At 39.1% G+C, this 19,916-nt stretch overlaps 1 protein-coding gene across 40 annotated transcripts in view; it reads right to left on the reverse strand.

Moving 5' to 3' along the window:
* PTPRD (protein tyrosine phosphatase receptor type D) overlaps positions 1–19,916 on the reverse strand; it is a 1,852,740-nt gene that overhangs the window by 1,031,466 nt on the left and 801,358 nt on the right. The gene's annotated exons all lie outside the window — the stretch shown is intronic.

Raw genomic sequence — 19,916 nt, forward strand, 5'->3', positions numbered from 1 at the left:
GGCTCGTTGCTGATAACGAGGCACTATCGCCTTGCAAAGTGACAGAGCGCGGTGACATATCAACACTGGGGTTTAAACGAAAAGCCCCTTCTAATTTAACTGCTAATCTGCTGAACCTACATTCAGCCTAGCACTCTTGCTTTCAATTAAAACTTTCCTTTAGGAACAGAAAAGTTTGGCATAGTCCTCCCCTTTTTTTAAAGCAGCTGTGGAATTAAAGGATAGGAGAAAGTATCATGACACTCAAATCAGCCCGTGTTTATTAGTACTCATGTTCGAATGAGATTATACTTAGAGATTCAGTTGAAAGAGAATGTCTACTCTCTAAATATTGCTATTTTTCAAGTTGCATTATCTGTTAGAAATTAATTTCTGAAAGAAAATGAATTACCTATATCACATCTTGGAAAGTGGACATGGATAGTTATGTTCCACTAACTCATAAATGCTTTTTTTTTTTTTGGTTAATGAAGTCCCCCAACTGGGCTTTTATTAAGCAGAGTAAAAGCGAAGGATTTTGTGAAAGCCAAATAAATTTCCTCTTGGCAATAAAACAGACAGCTTGGCAGGTCATCTTATACAGTACCGCACTTTCATATAATCAATACATTTTTGACAGAATTTTCTCATACTTTTTGGTGATGTTTCGCATCACTAACCTGCAGCATCATGCTTTCAGATTGTTATTTGTAAAAAAAAACCCAAATAAAATAAAATAAAATAAATTGAGCTACTACACTTTGGGGGATAAAAGCCCTCTGACTTTTTAGGGAACATATATATATATATATAGTAATTCTCTCTCTCCCTCCTCCCCCCTTCCCCCCCCAACACAAACACACACACACACACACACACAAAATACTATTCGAAATTTTGAGGCAGCATTTCCCTTTAGGGACAAAACAAGTTTTCTGGCAATTTGTCTCTGAGATAACCATTAAGTACAAAGAGTGATTTTAGTTTTAAAAGTAGCTTCTGTTTCCCATGGTACTTGGAACACATTTTTCTTCAAGAAACTGTTTCAGCAGATTGGCTAAATATCAAAATCCTGTCTTCTTTAAAATGGCATGAGTCAGTCTGCCATCATTTGATCAACCAAAACCTGGACCAATAAAAGAAGAGACATATGGCACATAACCCAGTGATGTGATGTGACAAATTCTAAAATTTAGGATTTCCAGAATGCAAGAATTAGAAGGCATAATGATATTTGGATTAAAGTAGTTCAGGCAGAAAGAAAAAAATCCTTATATATTACTAGGACACTAAAGTAAATATCTGATCAAGTAGAGGAGCCCCTGGAAATCACACTTATCTATGTGGGTGAGGATGGGGCAGAGAGCAGGGAGGAGGAAAGCAGGTGAGAGTGTGCTGCCTTCCTGGGCAGCTGTAAATGCAGTAGACATCTGGAACACTGGCTACTACTAGGAAACTACTGAATCCTCTCAATCAATCAGTCATATTTATTGAATGTTCACTGTGTGCTAAGCACTGTACTAACCTAAGCACTTGGGGGAATACAAGACAACCGAGTTGGTAGATACAGTCTCTGCCCAAAATGAGCTTATAGCCTAGAGAGGGAGAGACATACATTAATACAAATAAGTTATGAACTGTATAAAGGGCTGTGGGTCTGAGGGAGGGGTGAATCAAGGATGCAAATACAAGTTCAAGGATGCCACAGAAGGGATGGAGAAGGGAAAATGAGGGCTTAGTCTCCTAGGTTCCTTGGAGAGATGCTTTTAATAAGGCTTTGAAGGTGGGGAGAGTGATTGTCAGTTATGAGGGAGGAGGGATTTCCAGGCCAGAGACAGGATGTGGATGAGGGGTTGGCAGCAAGATTGATGAGACTGAGGTATAATGAGTAGGTTGGCACTGTCCTGTGTGTTTAGTAAAGAGCTCTGTACATAGGAAGCACTCAATAAATACCACTAATTGATTGGCAGTGTTCAACCAAAAAACAAAGGTCCTGGAGAATATGGCTCACTATGTCAAATTCTTCCAGTTTGCGGCATTCTACTCCTTAAGAGTAAGTTAAGCAGTTTTAGAAGCTCTAAGAACTCTTTCAGGTCATCGGGATACTTATTCTCCAGAAAACAAATTTTATTAGCATATTATCTGGGAAGACCTGGCTCGATATTTAATAACTCTAGTCCTAGGTTGACATTATGTCCTGGTGTCCAGGTCAATCCTGGATTTTCAAGAATTGTCATGGAAAATTTTAGGAAAATATACAAAACCCCACTGCTGGGGCAGGAGATGACTGAAGGTGGAGGGAGTTGGGGATGAGAAAGCTGGATAGAGGCTGTCACATGAGGGATAAGAAGAATTTGGCCACAGTTTTTGTCTAGAAGAAGTAGCACTTATATAGTGTCCAAGTGACATTCTTTAACTCTGTTCTTCAAAGAAGGCCAACTATTGTTGTACTCAAGTGAAGACCGTTACCTAGATCTACTGGTAGCATACCACCTGCACAAATTCTTCCAGGGCATAGTCTAGGAAAGTGAATTGTCACTCTCAAACCACTGAAATACCATTTGAGTGCATTATTCCTAGTGGCTGCACTGCATTAAATGACAACATAGGGGCCTGAAAGAGTTAACAGGTATCCAAAAGTGTCTACCATTATAGCACTGACTAATTTATGGGAAGAATCTCTTGCTTGTGTGATTTGTTTAAAAATCACTCCTACTTCTGCTATAAATGTCCTTTATTAGGACAACTTTTATCAGCCAGGTTTCTCAGACTTTAGTTCACCTCTGTTCAGCTATTAAGCTGTTTCATATATTTGAAACCAGACATATTCTGTTCTCTTGTAGCAAATGCAGTTGAGCTACGGTCCATATCTACATGAAATAATGGTATATTCTGGTTCAGATTAAATCAAAGGACAAATTTAGCTGCTGCATCCAATGTTTTTCTTCTTTAAATCAGGTTTCTTGTTAATTTCTTTACATGATAACACCCATACAAACATAGATTAAGTAAAAATTATAGCACAAAAGAATATGATGATTTATTAACCTGTACACATCAAATACGAGAAGCAGCGTGGTTTAGCCCTGGGATTCAGAAAGACCTGGGTTCTAATCTGGGCTCTGCCACATGTCTGTGTGTGACTTTGGGTAAGTCACTTACCTTCTCTGGACCTCAGTTTCCTCATCTGAAAAATGGGAATTAAGACTGTGAGCCCCATGTGGGACATGTGGACTGTGTCCAATGTGATTAGCTTGTATCTACTTGATTAACTTGTATCTAACCCAGCGCTTAGAACAGTACTTGGCACATAGTAAGCACTTAACAAGTACCATAATAATAATGATTATTATTATATTAACTAATGTTAATATAATATTAATTGTCCATTAATAATCTTTAAAGCAGATTCAGGCCATGTATTTCTTCATTGTTCTATAAATGTTACTTGGAATTCCAAAAAAACATTTCCCACATGAAATAATAATTAATAATAACAACTGTGGTATTTGTTAAGCGCTTACTATGTGCTGAGGTGGATACAAGCAAATCAGGTACTTTTCCCACATGAAATAATAATGAATAATAACAACTGTGGTATTTGTTAAGTGCTTGCTATATGGATACAAGCAAATCAGGTTGGACGCAGTCCCTGTCCCATGTGGAGCTCACAGTCTCGATCCCCATTTTACAGATGAGGTAACTGAGTCCTAGAGAAGTGAAGTGACTTGCCCAAGGACACACAGCAGACAGTGGCGGGGCCAGGATTTGAACCCATGACTTCCAGGCCCAGCTCTATCCACTATGCTATGCTGCTTCTCTGAAATGGTCTGACCTGTTAATAAATCAAATTTCCCTGCCTGCGCTCCTCTCTGGCCTCTCTTTCTTAGGATAATTTTTAATAATCAGAAAATCAAATCCACTTTAATCTGTTTTTTTGGTGTCTCAGGTCCAAATAAAGGTTCAGGTTCTGATTTATTCTTCATATATATAAAAAAGGCCTGAACTAAGGACAGTTTCAAGATTTTTTTAAAAATATCCCTTGTGATATATAGTTTATCAATCAATCATATTTATTGAGCGCTTACTTTGTGCAGAGCACTGTACTAAGCACTTGGTAAGTAAACGTTGGCAACATATAGAGACATATAGAGACAGTCCCTACCCAACAGTGGGCTCACAGTTTACATCTTTTTGCATTTTATTTATGTCACTATTTTCAATTATAAAATTATTTTCTACTATATTAACAAAAAATTCCCTACACCTGAACTATTAAATGATGTTTGGTTGGCTACAGAGGAGGCTGGATATAAAAGACCTTGAGAAGATGCAGAACTGAGGAAAAAAAGCAGTTGAATGGAACTGCTTCCATATAAGTATACACTGAAGAGTTTAGTATTCTTCACTCCAATAAGTATGTGTTATAAGTATTAAGGGATGTGTTATCTGGAAACAGAAAATATGATGAATACGTTCAAGAATGGATTAGATAAATTAAATTATGTGCTGTTCATTAATGAGCTGCCAGGGGGAATAATAATAATGAGGGAAAACATAAGGATGCTAGAATGCTCAAGATATATTATTATCATTTTGATATTCATCCCACCCTCAGACCCACAGCACTTAAGTACATATCCTTATACTTTGTCATTTCTCCTAAATGTAATTTATTTTACTGCCCATTTGTTCCTCCAGCTCCTTATGGACCAAAACTGTATCTAGTACAGTGCTTTACACACAGTAAGCATTCAATAAATACAATTTAATGAATCATCGCTACTGTAGTATTATACATTCCCAAGCACTTAGTACAGTGTAGTACAGTACACAGTAAGTACTCAATAAATACCATCATTAGATTGGATGAGAGACCTTCAGTGGTTGGCTCAATATGCTTAGAAAAACAGATTTGAGATGGGGTAATCCAAAACTAAGTGGTTCATGGATGCAATTAAGCGGGAGTTCATTCATTCAATCGTGTTTATTGAGTGCTTACTGTGTGCGGAGCACTGTACTAAGCGCTTGGAAAGTACAATTCTGCAACAGATAGCGACAATCCCTACTCAACAACGGTCTCACAGTGAAGCATCACAACTGGATACTGGGAGGCAACTGTGGCAGGCCGAGCTGTGATTGAGAAAGAAGCAACTTTTTCAAATGGGAATTTTAATAGGACAATGAGGTAAGAAGGGAAAAAAAGGAAACTGCAGCTAAGGTAAGGACGTCAACAAAACCTGGGTTCAGGCTTTAGGTGTCTGTATGGTGTAGTAAGCACTGTGGTCCTACATCAGACATTTAAATCCCACTTGCACTCTCACCCATGAGTAAATTTTACCGTTAATGATGCAATTCTCTTCTAAGATAAAGTATTAATTCCTAATAGGTTTTTAGAGGGAATCAGTAAAAATGTGAGCAGATGCTTCCCTAATCTTGATGATAGATGTTAGGAAGAGCAATTATCCCGTTATTCACATTATTATTCACATTATTATGAATTATTATGAAGCAGCGTGGAAAGAGGATGGGCTTCGGAGTCAGAGGACATGGGTTCTAATCCCAGCTCCCCCACATGTCTGCTGTGTGACCTTGGGCAAGTCACTTAACTTCTCTGAGCCTCAGTTACCTCATCCGTAAAATGGGGATTAAGATTGAGAGCCCCACATGGGACAACATGATCACCTTGTATCCCCCCCAGCGCTTAGTACAGTGCTTTGCACATAGTAGGTGCTTAACAAATGCCATCATTATTATTATTTATTATTACTACTGTTGAAAACAGAATTCAAGGCTGAAGGGACCACAAGTCTGAACCAGTATGTCATTACCTATGATTTTTTCTTTAGACCACTAACACATAAATGCACACACACACACACAGAGTCTGCTTTTTTATTGCTTCTTTTGCCTAATTACATTCACTTGCAGTTATTACAGTTATTTCATAGCATTTTATTCTTTTTATTTATGTTGCCTATAATTTTATTTTAGTTTCTCTCTTTCAGATATCATACCCAGAATCCCAGCTAGAATTAGAGTCAAGAGTTCATGGTTCTTTCCATTAGAACAGTTTTTTTTTTCAAACTGTCATCAATATCTCCTTAGGGAGTTGTCAGAAAGTTACAGAAAGATTGCACAAACCAAAATGGCTAATCTTCTGTTGGCATTCATGATAGTGGCAGTAACTCTTGGTCATTTGCTACAGAGTTACTCCGGAAATTAAAAAAAAATAGCAATGCATGAAAATAAAATTAAAATATGTTTTTTCAGGAACAAACCTGGTTTCACAGTAGCTAAGCTACAGAAATTGATGGAGTTTCCATGGAAAACCTCACAGCACTCTAATTTAGAATCGAATAATCCTCCCAATTAATATCTCTTGTGCCTCTCCTACCTCAAAAATATATGTTCAACGATAAGAATAGTAAAACCACCCTTAATAAAACTTTATACTTCAAGGCAAAAGGAAACTGGAGATTAAACTGGTATTCTTGAATAACTGGCAAATAAAGTTCAAAACTTCATAAGCTGCAATATGGCATAACCGATACAGAGTTAGACATTCAGGATTACATAGTTCAGGCTTTTATTTGTGATTCTATGAAACTTCATGTTTTACAACTATGATCTTATGTTTTATATTTGACCTTCTGAAACACTGATTCAGTTTTGGACTGTGAGACTCCCGTATGTAACCTGACAAGTTAACATAATATGGAGTCAAATACATCTAAAAACCTGTTCGATGTTGAGGTCACAGCCAAAGGAATATGCTTTAAACCCCTTTGGAACAGCCTTGGCTGAAAGCTAGCAAAAGAATTAGAGGAAGGAAAGGACCAGAACAACTCCAAAATCCAAAGTGATTAGGGGCTGGATTCACCTACACCTTTCAGAAGGTTTTGGGACATCGAGAAAGGAATTTGGTTTCTCTGCTAATAGAAGAAAAGCTTCACTCCACTTATCCCACCTCTGGCCAGGATGGAGATTTCCTCAGAGGGAAGTATAGAAAAAAGCCACAGTTTTTTCGGGAGCACTGTATAAGACTCCCATTTCTGCCTGCTGCTCTCCTGAAACCCAGCTAGAAGAGGAATTAGTTCAATTTGGTAATCTATTTCTGTCTGGTTAAATACAGTCTGGTTAAATACAGACTTTTGTCTGGACAAAATTAGGATTGTCTAATTTTATGGGTTGATTTTAGTCTGAAACCTTTCCATATACTTCCCAAGAGCTGCCCATGTGACCAAACACGTTGTGAGTGGCTTTTGGTATCAAGCAATCAAGCAATCAAGCTTGGTATCAGCTTTAAACCTCAGTGGCTTTAAACATCATTCTGTAAACTTCGGTCTTTGCATCTTTCTGACGATATTTTTTCCATTTTTAATATGGATTTAATACCGACTGACTATTCTTTGGTTTAGGAATATGATTTCAATCAAATTATTGATGACTCTGTATCTTACCCTGCCAAGCTCTAAGTAGAGTGCACTGCATACAGTGAGCACTTAACACATACCACTGATTGACTGACATGGAAAGTTTTTTTTTTTTTAATGAACACAAACCATGTCACAATGAGTCATTCCAGACAACGGAGAACTTCATTCTTGATAACTGATTCTCTTCATTTTTACATGATTAATATCAGTATTTCCTTTCCCTAACAAAATCTTTCATAAGCACAGAATCCAACCTAGTGTCCTTAATTTTTAATCCTCACCTTACCTGGTAGTCAAATGGGTGGCCCCATTTTGTTGCAAACCTGCATTTTACCTCCAAATATTTACCTTTTTCAGCATAAGATTTATAACACAGTTCTGTGAAACTGTTGAATTGAAAATATTTATGGATCTACTATGTAGAAAAATATTTCCAACAAGTATTTTATTTTGCACAAGGTAACCTGCTCATTCAACTTTAGTGATTTCTTACACTTCCAAGGAACAATTTCACATTGGGAAATAGGTTCTTTTAAAAGGCCAATGCTTCATTCTGGCAGTTTACTACACGCTATAGTGCAATTGAAAAATCATTTGCTGACAGCAAACTAGTGGCAGGTGTGCCTTAGTGTTGACAGCTGCATTTCTGACATGGATCACAGAGAAACTCTAATGGTAGAGCTAGAACATCTGGAACATTTGGTCAGATTTCAAAAGCTAATTTAAATGGACTGTCTTTTTCCATTTCAAAAAGGAAGCAGGAGTTCTGGGTAGTTTTTGACCTAGTACAAAGCAAATGAATTGTGATTTTCAAATTTTAATGAATATTTAAGACAAAAATGGAAATGAACAGTATCCTCAAATGGTTTCCGTAGGGCAGGCAAACTGCCCAAGCACTTCTTTGGGAAATGTTCTGGACAGTCAATGCCTGAGTTGGTGCAAGTGTACTCAACAAATGGACAGAAGATTGGACAAATTGTTCAGGAAACTGTGGTAAGCTTTCTCCTCACCTAGATAGAAACTGTGTTTTCAAGAGACTGTGTTTTAAGATTTCAAGTCTGTTCTTTTCATCCTGATCTTCTTAAAGCCTCTGTTTAAAGGAGAGTAAATCCTGTCTGCTGTGTCCCAATAATTCAATATCGTATCTCACGGTTTGAAACTGTGCTTTATTATTTATGAAAAAGCTAAAAGGTATGCTTTTGGTCCAATGAAAAGATGACAGTTCTTGGAATCAGGATATCTGAGCTTTATTCCCAGCTCTACAAGTAAGGGAATACCTCCTGAATTTATGGAGTCATACAGTTTCCTGGCTAAAGAACCACCTACAGTATCATGCAGGCTGGGCAGACTCTGCAAAAATCCTGAAAAATAGCCATCTAACTAGGCCACTGTTCACTGGGTTATGGCACTAAGGCACAGAGTGGGCACTCTGCTGTTTGGCCTGGGGCAGGTGCATTTTCCTTTGCTCAACTAGTGGGTTGATTCCCTCATAGCTAACGGTTTCAGGGGCAGGAAAGAAAGTCTATTGAAGCCTCGCTATTGGCTTCAAAGGTCTCCATCATCTTGTCCCTTTCTACCTCACCTCCGTTCCCTCCTTCTACAGCCCAGCCTGCACACTCCACTCCTCTGCCGCTAACCTCCTCACTGGGCCTCCTTCTCACCTGTCCCCCCCGTTGACCCTCTTGCCCACGTCCTACCTCTGGCCTGGAATGCCCTCCGTCCACACAGCCGCCAAACTAGCTCTCTTCCTCCCTTCAAAGCCCTACTGAGAGCTCACCTCCTCCAGGAGGCCTTCCCAGACTGAGCCCCCCCCTTTTTTCCTCTGCTCCTCTTCCCCTCCCCACTGCCCCCCCTCACTTTGCCCTTCCCCTCCCCACAGCACTTGTGTATATTTGTACATATCTATTACTCTACTTTATTAATTATGTATATATCTATAATTCTATTTATCTATTTTGACAGTTTTGACACCTGTCTACTTGTTTTGTTTTGTTGTCTGTCTCCCCTCTCTAGACTGTGAGCCCGTTGCTGCGTAAGGCCTGTCTCTGTTGCCAAATTATACTTTCCAAGCACTTAGTACAGTGCTCCGCACACAGTAAGCACTCAATAAATATGATTGAATGAAGTCTCCCTGCAGATTTTGGGGTAGAGTCTCCAGAGTCGAGTAGGCTGAGACTCTTGCAGCTTCTACAGGTGGGGGACTCTAGATCCCTTAAGGCCCTTAAACTGTAAATTCAACTCTTGGGCAGGGAACAGGTCTACCAACTCCACTCTGAAGACTCTATCCACAAATCTGCAGGGAGACACCTGCCTCAGGCCAAACATCCTAATAGTCCCTAATTAATGGGGGATTAGCAAGTGTTAATGAAAGGAGGCAGGAGCATACACCAGAGAGATCAGTTCCTTCTGGGCTGAGCTGCTGGTGAGAGGGAGTCAGTGTGACATAATGACTTCACATCATCATCATCATCATCAATCGTATTTATTGAGCGCTTACTATGTGCAGAGCACTGTACTAAGCGCTTGGGAAGTACAATTGGCAACGTATAGAGACAGTCCCTACCCAACAGTGGGCTCACAGTCTAAAAGGGGGAGACAGAGAACAAAACCAAACATACTAACAAAATAAAATAAATAGAATAGATATGTACAAATAAAATAAATAAATAAATAAATAGAGTGATAAATATGTACAAACATATATACATATATACATGGGGAAGGCCCACAGAAAATCCATTAGCCTCAGGTCCATGGGATTGGTTAGCATGGCCTTTCCTCCCTGGATTCCTTTAGGTCAAATATAGCAAAGCAGACATGGTCTTTGCAGCAAGACATATAAAAGAGCAGAGTAGGAAGCAAAACCAAGACTTCTTTCAAAATCATTTGCCAGCTTTTAGGGGGCTGGTAGCTCCCTAATAACCACAATAATGAGACTAGGCAATTCTGAAATCTACAGCTGACCAAACTGCTGCCATTCATATTTTCACATCTAATGAAGTGCTTTCTGGGCCTTGACATACAGCTTTTACCGCTAAGAATCTTGATTATAATAATAATAATGGTATCTTTTAAGCACTTACAAGCGATGTGACTTGCCCAAGGTCACACAGCAGATAAGTGGCAGAGCCAGGGTTAGAAACCATGCACTCCTGACCCGAAACCTGTGCTTTATCCACCACGCCATGCTGCTTGATCACCCAGGAAAGAGCACAGGCCTGGGAGTCAGAGGTCGAGGGTTCTAATCTCGGCTCTGCCACGTGGCAGCTGTGTGACTTCGGGCGAGTCACTTCACTTCTCTGTGCCTCAGTTACCTCATCTGTAAAATGGGGATTAAGACAGTAAGCCCCACATGGGACAACCTAATTAATTACCTTGTATCTACTCCAGCGCTTTGAACAGTGCTTGGCACGTAGTTAACGCTTAACAAATACCATCATTATTATCATTATTACTATTTATGCTTAATGAATATCAATTAAATTTTAAAGGCTGATACATATAGAAAATACATATAGATTCTTTATTCCCAAGTGAGGACATAGCACTTCTTCGCAGTTTTCAACATATTTGAAAATAGAAAAGTATATTATATTTGAAAAAGTAATGGCATAACTGATGGTTTGGTGTCAAGTTCATATCAAATTAAATATTTTTTATGATCCGAATGTTTCTTTTCCTAGTTAATATTTCTTCAACTATACTTTACAGCATGTTCTATAACAAAGCACTAATGGAAATGGAAGTGCTAATTGTACTCTCAATGTGCAAATGGGTAAAGACCAATGGTTGCCTATTTGTCTCCATAACAATCAGAAACTGTTAATCATTACAGTATGCATTAAGACACTCAATTAGCTATCTCTTTCCTGCTTATCCACTCTCTTCTTCCAACTTGTACTCTTTGCTCCTCCTTTCAAGTTAATTTGCTCACTGTGCCTTGTTCTCATCTCTCCAGCCAGTGACCTCTTGCTTTTGCCCTTATTCCTACCTGGGCCTTCCTCCCCTTTCATATCCACTAATCACAGCGCTCCACATCTTTCAATCACACTCCCAGGAGAGCTTTCCAATCAATGTCTATCCCCTCCCTCCCCCAATTATATCCTCGAATTGTAACTTCAGCACTTCTCATTCCTCTTGAGCACTTGTGCAGTCACAACTACCTGCTACACATCACATATCTTACATATGGTTTTACTTGAACACTAATTCATATTTTATACAGATCCAATTGTACTCATTTGGCCTATCTGTAAATTGACTGCCATCGTCCCACTGATTATAAACAACCCGAGGACAGGGATTATGTAATAATTATCATTATTATTGCATTTGTTAAGTGCTTACTACGTGTCAAAAACTTCTGAGTACAAGTTAATCAGGTCAGACACAATCTCTGTCCCACATGGGACTCACAGTCTAAGTAGGAGGGAAGACATGCATTGAACCACCATTTTACAGATGAGGAAACTGTGGGCACAGAGAATTTAACTGACTTGCCTGTCAAAGGTCACACAAAGCAGGCAGCTGGCAAAGCAGGGATTTGGATTTAAGTCCTCCAACTCCCAGGCCCGAGCTGTTTCCACAAAGCCATGCTGCTCCTATTGTACTTTCCCAAATGATTAGCACACAGTAACTGCTCAATAAATACTATTAATTGACTGACTGGAAATGATTTAACAGCATTGAAATAACCTTACCACTAAGTTTTCTGTTTTATAGTACCTTCGATTTTTCTTTTATTCCACAATAGACACAAGTTGAAATAAATGGGATTTTTAGCAAGTTTGCAAAGCTTTTTAACAATGGAATTTCTTAATCTTCATAGAGAACTATTAATCCAGATTATCCTGAACCCAAGTGCCTCCCTTTTAGGATAACAGACTACTAGGTTGGAAAGTGTTGAGGGGGCTCTCTAAACACCAACCTATTTCTTTCCCATGCTTAGTATGGTGCTCTGCACACAGTAAGTCCTTAATAAATACTATTACTACTACAACCCACCTTTCTACCAGTTCATCTCAAGTGCTGAAGAGAATCTAGGAAATCACTTCTGTGAGGATGGTGGATTAAATTCGTAAATCATGTTGTCCACTTGGTAGTATACACTATTTCAGTGGAATTCTGTTTTATAAATTCCAAAACTATAAAGTAGCATATTGTTATTTATACTGGGGTATGAAGTAGGTACAGAAAACAGTAGCAGGTAATTTGTATTCAGGTTTGTGCCAACAAGGTTTTGGCTTCTTACGACACAACTCATAAACCCATAAACCACCCATTCAGATGAGAACTGTGAGTTTTATGGATGAATATGTGACTAATGGATAGTGACTAATGTAGCCCCCTGCCCAGCCATTACATGGAACTGGGTATTTATTTACTAGTACACACTGTGACAAATGGTTTGGTTTTGGAAGATTTTTCTCTGGCAACAGTCAATTGTTTTTCAGATTACCCTCATAGCTACTTTAAAATATATGATCTTGACAAGATGTCTGAGTGAATGTCAAGTAAATGGTTTAGAAGGTTAAATCTCTCCGGAAGAAATGGTGTTTTGCTTCACGTATGTCTCCAGATCAGTTAGGCACCACCCGGGAGAACATGAGCAATCATACTCACTTTGGCACCTGAAAGTGTTGGTAGATGTTTGGTACCTGAAGAAATTACCCATGAAATGATTCCTTGGAGCCTGACTCATTAGCATTCAGCACCACTGTCATCAGATGAATAAGAATTCTTTCACTGAAACTGAGGAGATAAAGGGGTTGCAGTGGAGATGGCGGTGTTTCTTTACTGAACGGTGAACTTTCCCTTTGGTACAAACTGTCCTTGACCACTGTGGCAGATCCAAGGACCATATAGGTCAGAAAGGGCTCAGGGAAGAAGGAGGGAAAGATATTCAACTATTAAATAAAAAGAACAAAATTACTCTAATGAAATTGATGACATTTTGTCTACTGGATTTTGGAAGCCTTATTTCTGAATTTTTAAAAATAGTATTTTCTAAGCACTTACTATGTGCCAGGCACTGTACTAACTGCTCAAATCTGGCCAACAGCACCTTTAGTAGGAGAATGGAATTCAATTTTTTTTTTTACCCAAAGGTAGAGAAATTTGTGTATTTAGCTTCCTATTATACCATTTCTGCTTTACTCTAAAAATAGGATTTTTTATTTTATCAGTAGGTTCGTGTGTGTGTTTGTGTGTGTGAGTGTGTGTGTAGGAGATTAAAATATTGACATTGCTAAGCAGGTTCTTCACTATTTCACAAATATGCTGCACAAACTGTAGAGAACTGAATGGAAGGGCTCTATTTATAGTTCCTGTGCACCTGGAAGGATTTTTCATTTCACGCATCACTTCATATATCCAAATACGCACCCACACGTTCTACACCTAGCAAACAGCATATCACAGGGGATGGAAGGAAGCCAAAAAAGAAATTAAAACAAAACAGACCGACTCATAAAACTAGGACTTCTATAGTTAAATCTTCTCATGCTCTTTATCACAACTGGCTCTCCTCTCCCTGACCCCTACACTCCACTGGTAATAATGATAGCATTTATTAAGTACTTATTATGTGCACTGGTGTAGGTACGAGCAGATTGGACACAGTCCCCGACCCTCATGATGCTCACAGAATCAGAGGGAAGGAGAAAAGGCATTTTTATCTCCATTCTATATATGAGGAAACTGGGGCACATACACATTAAGTGACTTGCCCATAGTCATACAGGCAAGTGGTGAAGTATGGTCGCCTGGCTCCTGGGCTCTGTCCACTAGGCCTCACTGCCTCCATGCTCTCCTGACCTATTTAGCTTCCTATTCCAGGTACATCCAACAGCGAGAAGAGTGGACAGTCACTACAAAACTTTGCTACCTTGAAATTATGCTGTCAAGTAGCAAATTTTAAAAACTAAGCATTTAATATTAAATTCATTCAGTCATATTTACCAAGCACTTACTGTGTGTAGAGCACTGTACTAAGTGCTTGGACAGTGCAATACAGCAATAGAGACAATCCCTGCTCACAACGGGCTTACGTGATCCCAGAGTGCTAGCTACCATTCATTATATTAAGTCAGAAGTGCTTGCAATCTTAGTTTCCTATTCTCAGATGTATTTTCTGGATTGCGGCTGCTATAGCAATATCCAGGGGTTTTTTAAAATTTTAATTGGTTTCTTAATTATTTCTACCATGATGAATTCCCTGAAGTTGTATACGTTATTCAGTTTTAAATAAAAATATGAAAACCACGCATTTTTACTACAACCTATTTCATCCTATAGCACTGTTTCTGTATCTTCCCTATATAACTAGCAGGTTAGGAACACAGGCTGGAGGAAGTTGGATAAAAAGTGGTGACCAAATGACACAAAGAAACCCAGCTGATGGTGCATCTGTCAGGCAAAGGTACAAAATTTTATTTTTAGTACTTTGTTTAATCCTGAGAACTCAAATGACTTTCCAAATATAATGGTTTTAGAAGTAATTATCTTTTGGTTCATCTTTATTGAGGAGGAAGACAGACACGGTCATTTCAGCCACACACATATGAATGGGGTACGTGGGGTAGGGATGTATCCAACCCAATTTGCTTGTATTCAACACAGCATTTCGTACATAGTAAATGCTTAACAAATAATAATAATGATGGCATTTATTAAGTGCTTACTATGTGCAAAGCACTTTTCTAAGCGCTGGATACCACCATTATTATTATTGCACACTACAAACCTATTGTGTAACTCGCCTACTGTTTAGTGCAGCTGCTGCTACTCTACTTCTCTCCAAGTACCATACTGGGGAGTGGAGGGCACGGTGTCACAGAGTGGTACTAGCCAGGCAGCAGTTCTCTTTTTAAAGCAGGTGTGTACCTGCTTCAAACAAAGGATAAGAAATGAACAGAAAGAGCTTTCTCTGCCCGCTGCAATTTTTGAAAGTGCAACGTCTCATATTGAAGAGTTGGGCCAATTTTTATTAACTTCACAGCTTTTGTGGCAGTAAGGTGGCATGCATTGAATTGCCAATCAGGAAACAGATACCCAGAGTAATAACTTACACCCTGGACACACAATATAGAAAACGGCACAAGGAATGGAAACCTGACTTTCTCCTCTACCACAAGACAGTCTCCTTTTGATTTAGAACATTCAATTTTTTTTCCTGTTTGTTTAGCTATTTTATCTGCAATTATATGCATGTGTAATTTATGTACATCCCTTTAATTTGTATTTATTTATAGTCATGTCTGTCTCCGCCCCTCTAAACTGTAAGCTCGTTGTAGGCAGGGAATGTGTCTGTTATTATATCTTACTCTCCCAAGCACTTAGTACAGTGCTGTGCACACAGTAAGTACTCAATAAATATGACTGACTGACTGATTATAGCCCTGGCATTGTTAAATCTCTGTAGGTTTTTCACTGGTGTGTATCTCCCCATTTAAGTTGTGAGCTACTTGTGGGCAGAGAACGTGTATGCTATATTTGTTATTGTACAGTACCTCAATATGAATGAATATGAACTGAATATGAATCAATATGTCAAATGAATAATTATGACAAGCATAATGATGACAGTGATGGCAATACCAAGTACAACCCAACTCAGTGATGTTAATCTATGCACTAACATTACATTACCAGGTTCAAAGGCAATTAGCTACCCTCACTTTGTCTCTGCTCTAATATTCACCTCATTTTTTTCACATAAGAAAAAAATGATTTATGTGTGTCAGTTCATGCTTTGGTAGTATTCAGGAATAGATTCATGGGAAGAAATGAAGGTCTCTAATTATGTGGTGCGATAATTTCTCTTCTTACATTGAATCTAAATGGTACTGGGAGGAAGAAACTGGGTCAGAGAGTAAAGATTACTTTAAAAACACATTTGAGTTTCAAGTTCAAAAAAGGCAGACACCACGGATTGTTATCAATTGATAACAGTGGCAGTTTATTAATAATCTGTCATGTAAAGCTGACATTAGGTGCTGAATTCTGCTCAGCTTCAAATGAAATTTCATCCATTCTATTACAGTCAGAATTACATATATCCTGTTGAAAGGCTTTTGCAAGCTTAAATATGTTTTAAAGCTTTCCTCTCAATGCAATTTACTGCTTTTCCCAACACCTCATTATCAACAAGACAAATCGACAAAAGTCTAATCTTGATTCTCCAGTAGATCTATGGCCCATCAAATGAGCGGCAAGTTTTAGTCCAGATACAAATTTTGATAAGGCCTGATAAGTTTACTCATGGACAAATGGAAAAGTCTAAGCTTCTAAATTACTTATTCCTGACAGGCAGAGAGGGGGAAAAAATGTAAACGTCCTCTGAAAAAAGTCACTCAGCTGGTATTCAGTATTAAACCTAGGTGATCTGATGAACTCAAAGTCTCATATGGCTAATTTACCTCATCAGAATTTTGGAAGAGCTTCTCAAAAAGGTGTTCAGATATGCAAGCTTATCTGTATTCAGACAACAGGGCGCACACTCTTTCTTGGGCTTTTAATAAACAGAAACATAAAGCTAGTTCTTTTATTAATAGTGGTCTAAAACTTTCACTGGAAATAGAGGTTTTTCCTCTATCTTCTTTGCAATTCATAATGGAGAACTGCATTTTCAAGGATTATGTCATACTTCACTCAATCTAACAAGCCCTGTTCAACCTCAGTGCTCCTAAATTACTTTGTTTTAACACTTCAGAATTTCAGGGTGGATGTGTCATAAAAAAAGAGAAGATTGCTCAACAGCAGGCACTAGCATTCAGGCCTGCTTTAGGTATAAAAGAGAATGAGACAATTGGGTAGGGTTCAGATACAGGTCATAGACATGATGGGAATTTGGGAGAGTGGTACTGATGAAGGGGCAGGTTGAAATTCTGTATGTGCTGTGTTGAATGCCCGGATTTCAATGTCTGAGAATGGTCTTATGCAGGGTTTTGCAGTACAGTTGGATGCAGATCATATAATCCCCAATATGGGAACGTCTAATATTTTTGATAATTCCTCTGAAAGCTTAAAACAAAATTGTAAATGATGTAAATCTGCATGTTATGAAGCCGGGGTGGGGGGTGGGGGGGGTCATTTGAAAGACTGAGAGAAAATTTTAGATGCTAAGATAAAGTATTGAAAATATTTGTTGCTATTCTTTCTCAGTGTATACATGATGATGGTATTTATTCGGTGCCTACTCTCTGACAAGCCATGTGCCAAGTGCTGGAGTACATGCAGCTGGAGAAGCAGCCTGGCCTAGAAGATAGCAGGCCTGAGAGTCAGAGGAACTGGGTTCCAAACCTGACTCCGACACCTGCCTGCTGTGTGACCTTATACAAGTCATTTAATTACCAAACACCTCATCCATAACCCCATGTATCCAATCGGATAAATTTGTATCTATTCAAGATGCATACGTCTATATGTACCTACTGCGAGAAGCAGCTTGGCTCAGTTGAAAGAGCACGGGCTTGGGAGTCAGAGGTTATGCGTTCTTCCCGGCTCCGCCATATGTCTGCTGTGTGACCTTGGGCAAGTCACTTCACTTCTCTGTGCCTAAATTACCTCACCTATAAAATGGGGATTAAAACGGAGAGCCCCACGTGCGACAACCTTATCACCTTGTATCACCCCCAGAGCTTAGAACAGTGCTTTGCACATAGTAAGCACTTAATACCAACATTATTATTATTATTCCAGTGCTTAGTACAGTACTTAGCACATAATTAGCACTTAATGCCGCAAATTATTATTATTATTATTATCAGATACAGGATAATCAGATCAGATGTGCTGGCTGAGGGGGAGCAGATATCTTTTCCCCTTTAAGGATGAGGAAACTGAGGCCCAGAGAGATTAAGTTACTTCCACAAGGTAACAGAGCTAGCCAGTGGCAGAGCTGGAACTAAAACCCTAGATTCTTGACTCCTAAGCTCAGAGTCTTTCCACTAGACTATGCTGCTATTCATTTAGCCTGATTCTGCCCATCGTGATGACAGCACAGTCTGGCATTAGTATTTGCTGACCTGGTCACTGAGGGCTTATGGAGAGTGAAGGAAGAATTGCTTTACTAGTGGTACACGAATGACTGCTGCTTCACTTATGAACACCTCTGGTGCTAGAAGTGCTGAAAATGTGTAAAATTGAAGATTCCCTCGGGAGGCACCATATTATTGGACTAATCTAAACTGCAGTTTCCAGGTCCTGCTTTTTTATGGCATTTATGAAGTGCTTACTATGTGCAAAGCACTGTTCTAAGCATTGGGGAGGTTACAATGTGATCAGGTTGTCCCACAGGGGGCTCAGGCTTAATCCCCATTTTACAGATGAGGGAACTGAGGCACAGAGAAGTGAAGTGACTTGCCCAAAGTCACACAGCTGACAAGTGGTGGAGTCAGAATTCAAACCCATGACCTCTGACTCCAAAGCCACTCTTTCCACTGAGCCATGCTGGTGGAATAATATATTCCAGGACATACATTTTAAGAAATTATAAAAATATTTTGAAACAATGAGATATTCCAGTTCCCTAAAAAAGAACATGAAATCAATCAATCATTGGTACTTGTTAAGCACATAATGTGTGCAGAACATCATACTAAGCAATTGAGTGAGTACAATGCAATAGAGTTGGTAGGCATGATCCCTGCCCATAAGGCACTTACAATCTAGAGGGGGAGACAGACATAAAATTAATTACAGGTAGGTTAAATGGCAGGGTGTAAGGATATGTACATAAGTGCTATGGTGCTGAAGTGGGGGTGAATATCAAGTGCTTAGAGGATATGGAACCAAGTGCATAGGCACGGTAGAAGGAAGGGTGAGTAGGGGAGATAAAGATTTAGTCAGGTAAGATTTCTTCAAGAAGAAGTGATTTTAAAAAGGGCTTTGAGGGTGGGAAGAGTGACAGTCTTCCAGACATTCATTCATTCATTCAATCGTATTTATTGAGTGCTTACTGTGTGCAGAGCACTGTGCTAAGCGCTTGGGAGGTACAAGTTGGCAACATAATCATGGCAACATGCAACATGGCAGACATGGGTAAGGGGTTGGTGGAGAGATGCCCAAGAAATGTGGAATCATGAGCAGATTGGCAGCAATGGAAGGAAGTATGTGGACTGGACTGTAGTAGGAGATCAGAGAGGTAATGTAAGATACGGAAGGCTGATTGAATGCCTTAAAATCAATGGAAACGAATTAGCTCCTACGTTATATTACATATTAGACCAAAAAGAGACCAAAAAGAGCACCTTTTTGCCAAAGTTCAATAAAATGGGAAAAATATGTTTCCTGAGAGTTTTGTAGCATCTGATTCAAGCAGAGACTCACTCTCTGGCCAGCGCTGCCTGTACCATAACTCATTCCACCAGTCCCTCCTCCAGTTCTCAACAAATGTGCTTCTATCAAAGACCCAGATTTCAAAAGGGGAAAAAGAAAACTGTGGTGTGTGGATGGTAAAAGATCTACCTTGTCCCAGTCAATGTGTCCAGCCAATGC

Source organism: Tachyglossus aculeatus, chromosome X4, assembly GCF_015852505.1.
Source record: "Tachyglossus aculeatus isolate mTacAcu1 chromosome X4, mTacAcu1.pri, whole genome shotgun sequence".
NCBI classification, from domain to species: domain Eukaryota; kingdom Metazoa; phylum Chordata; class Mammalia; order Monotremata; family Tachyglossidae; genus Tachyglossus; species Tachyglossus aculeatus.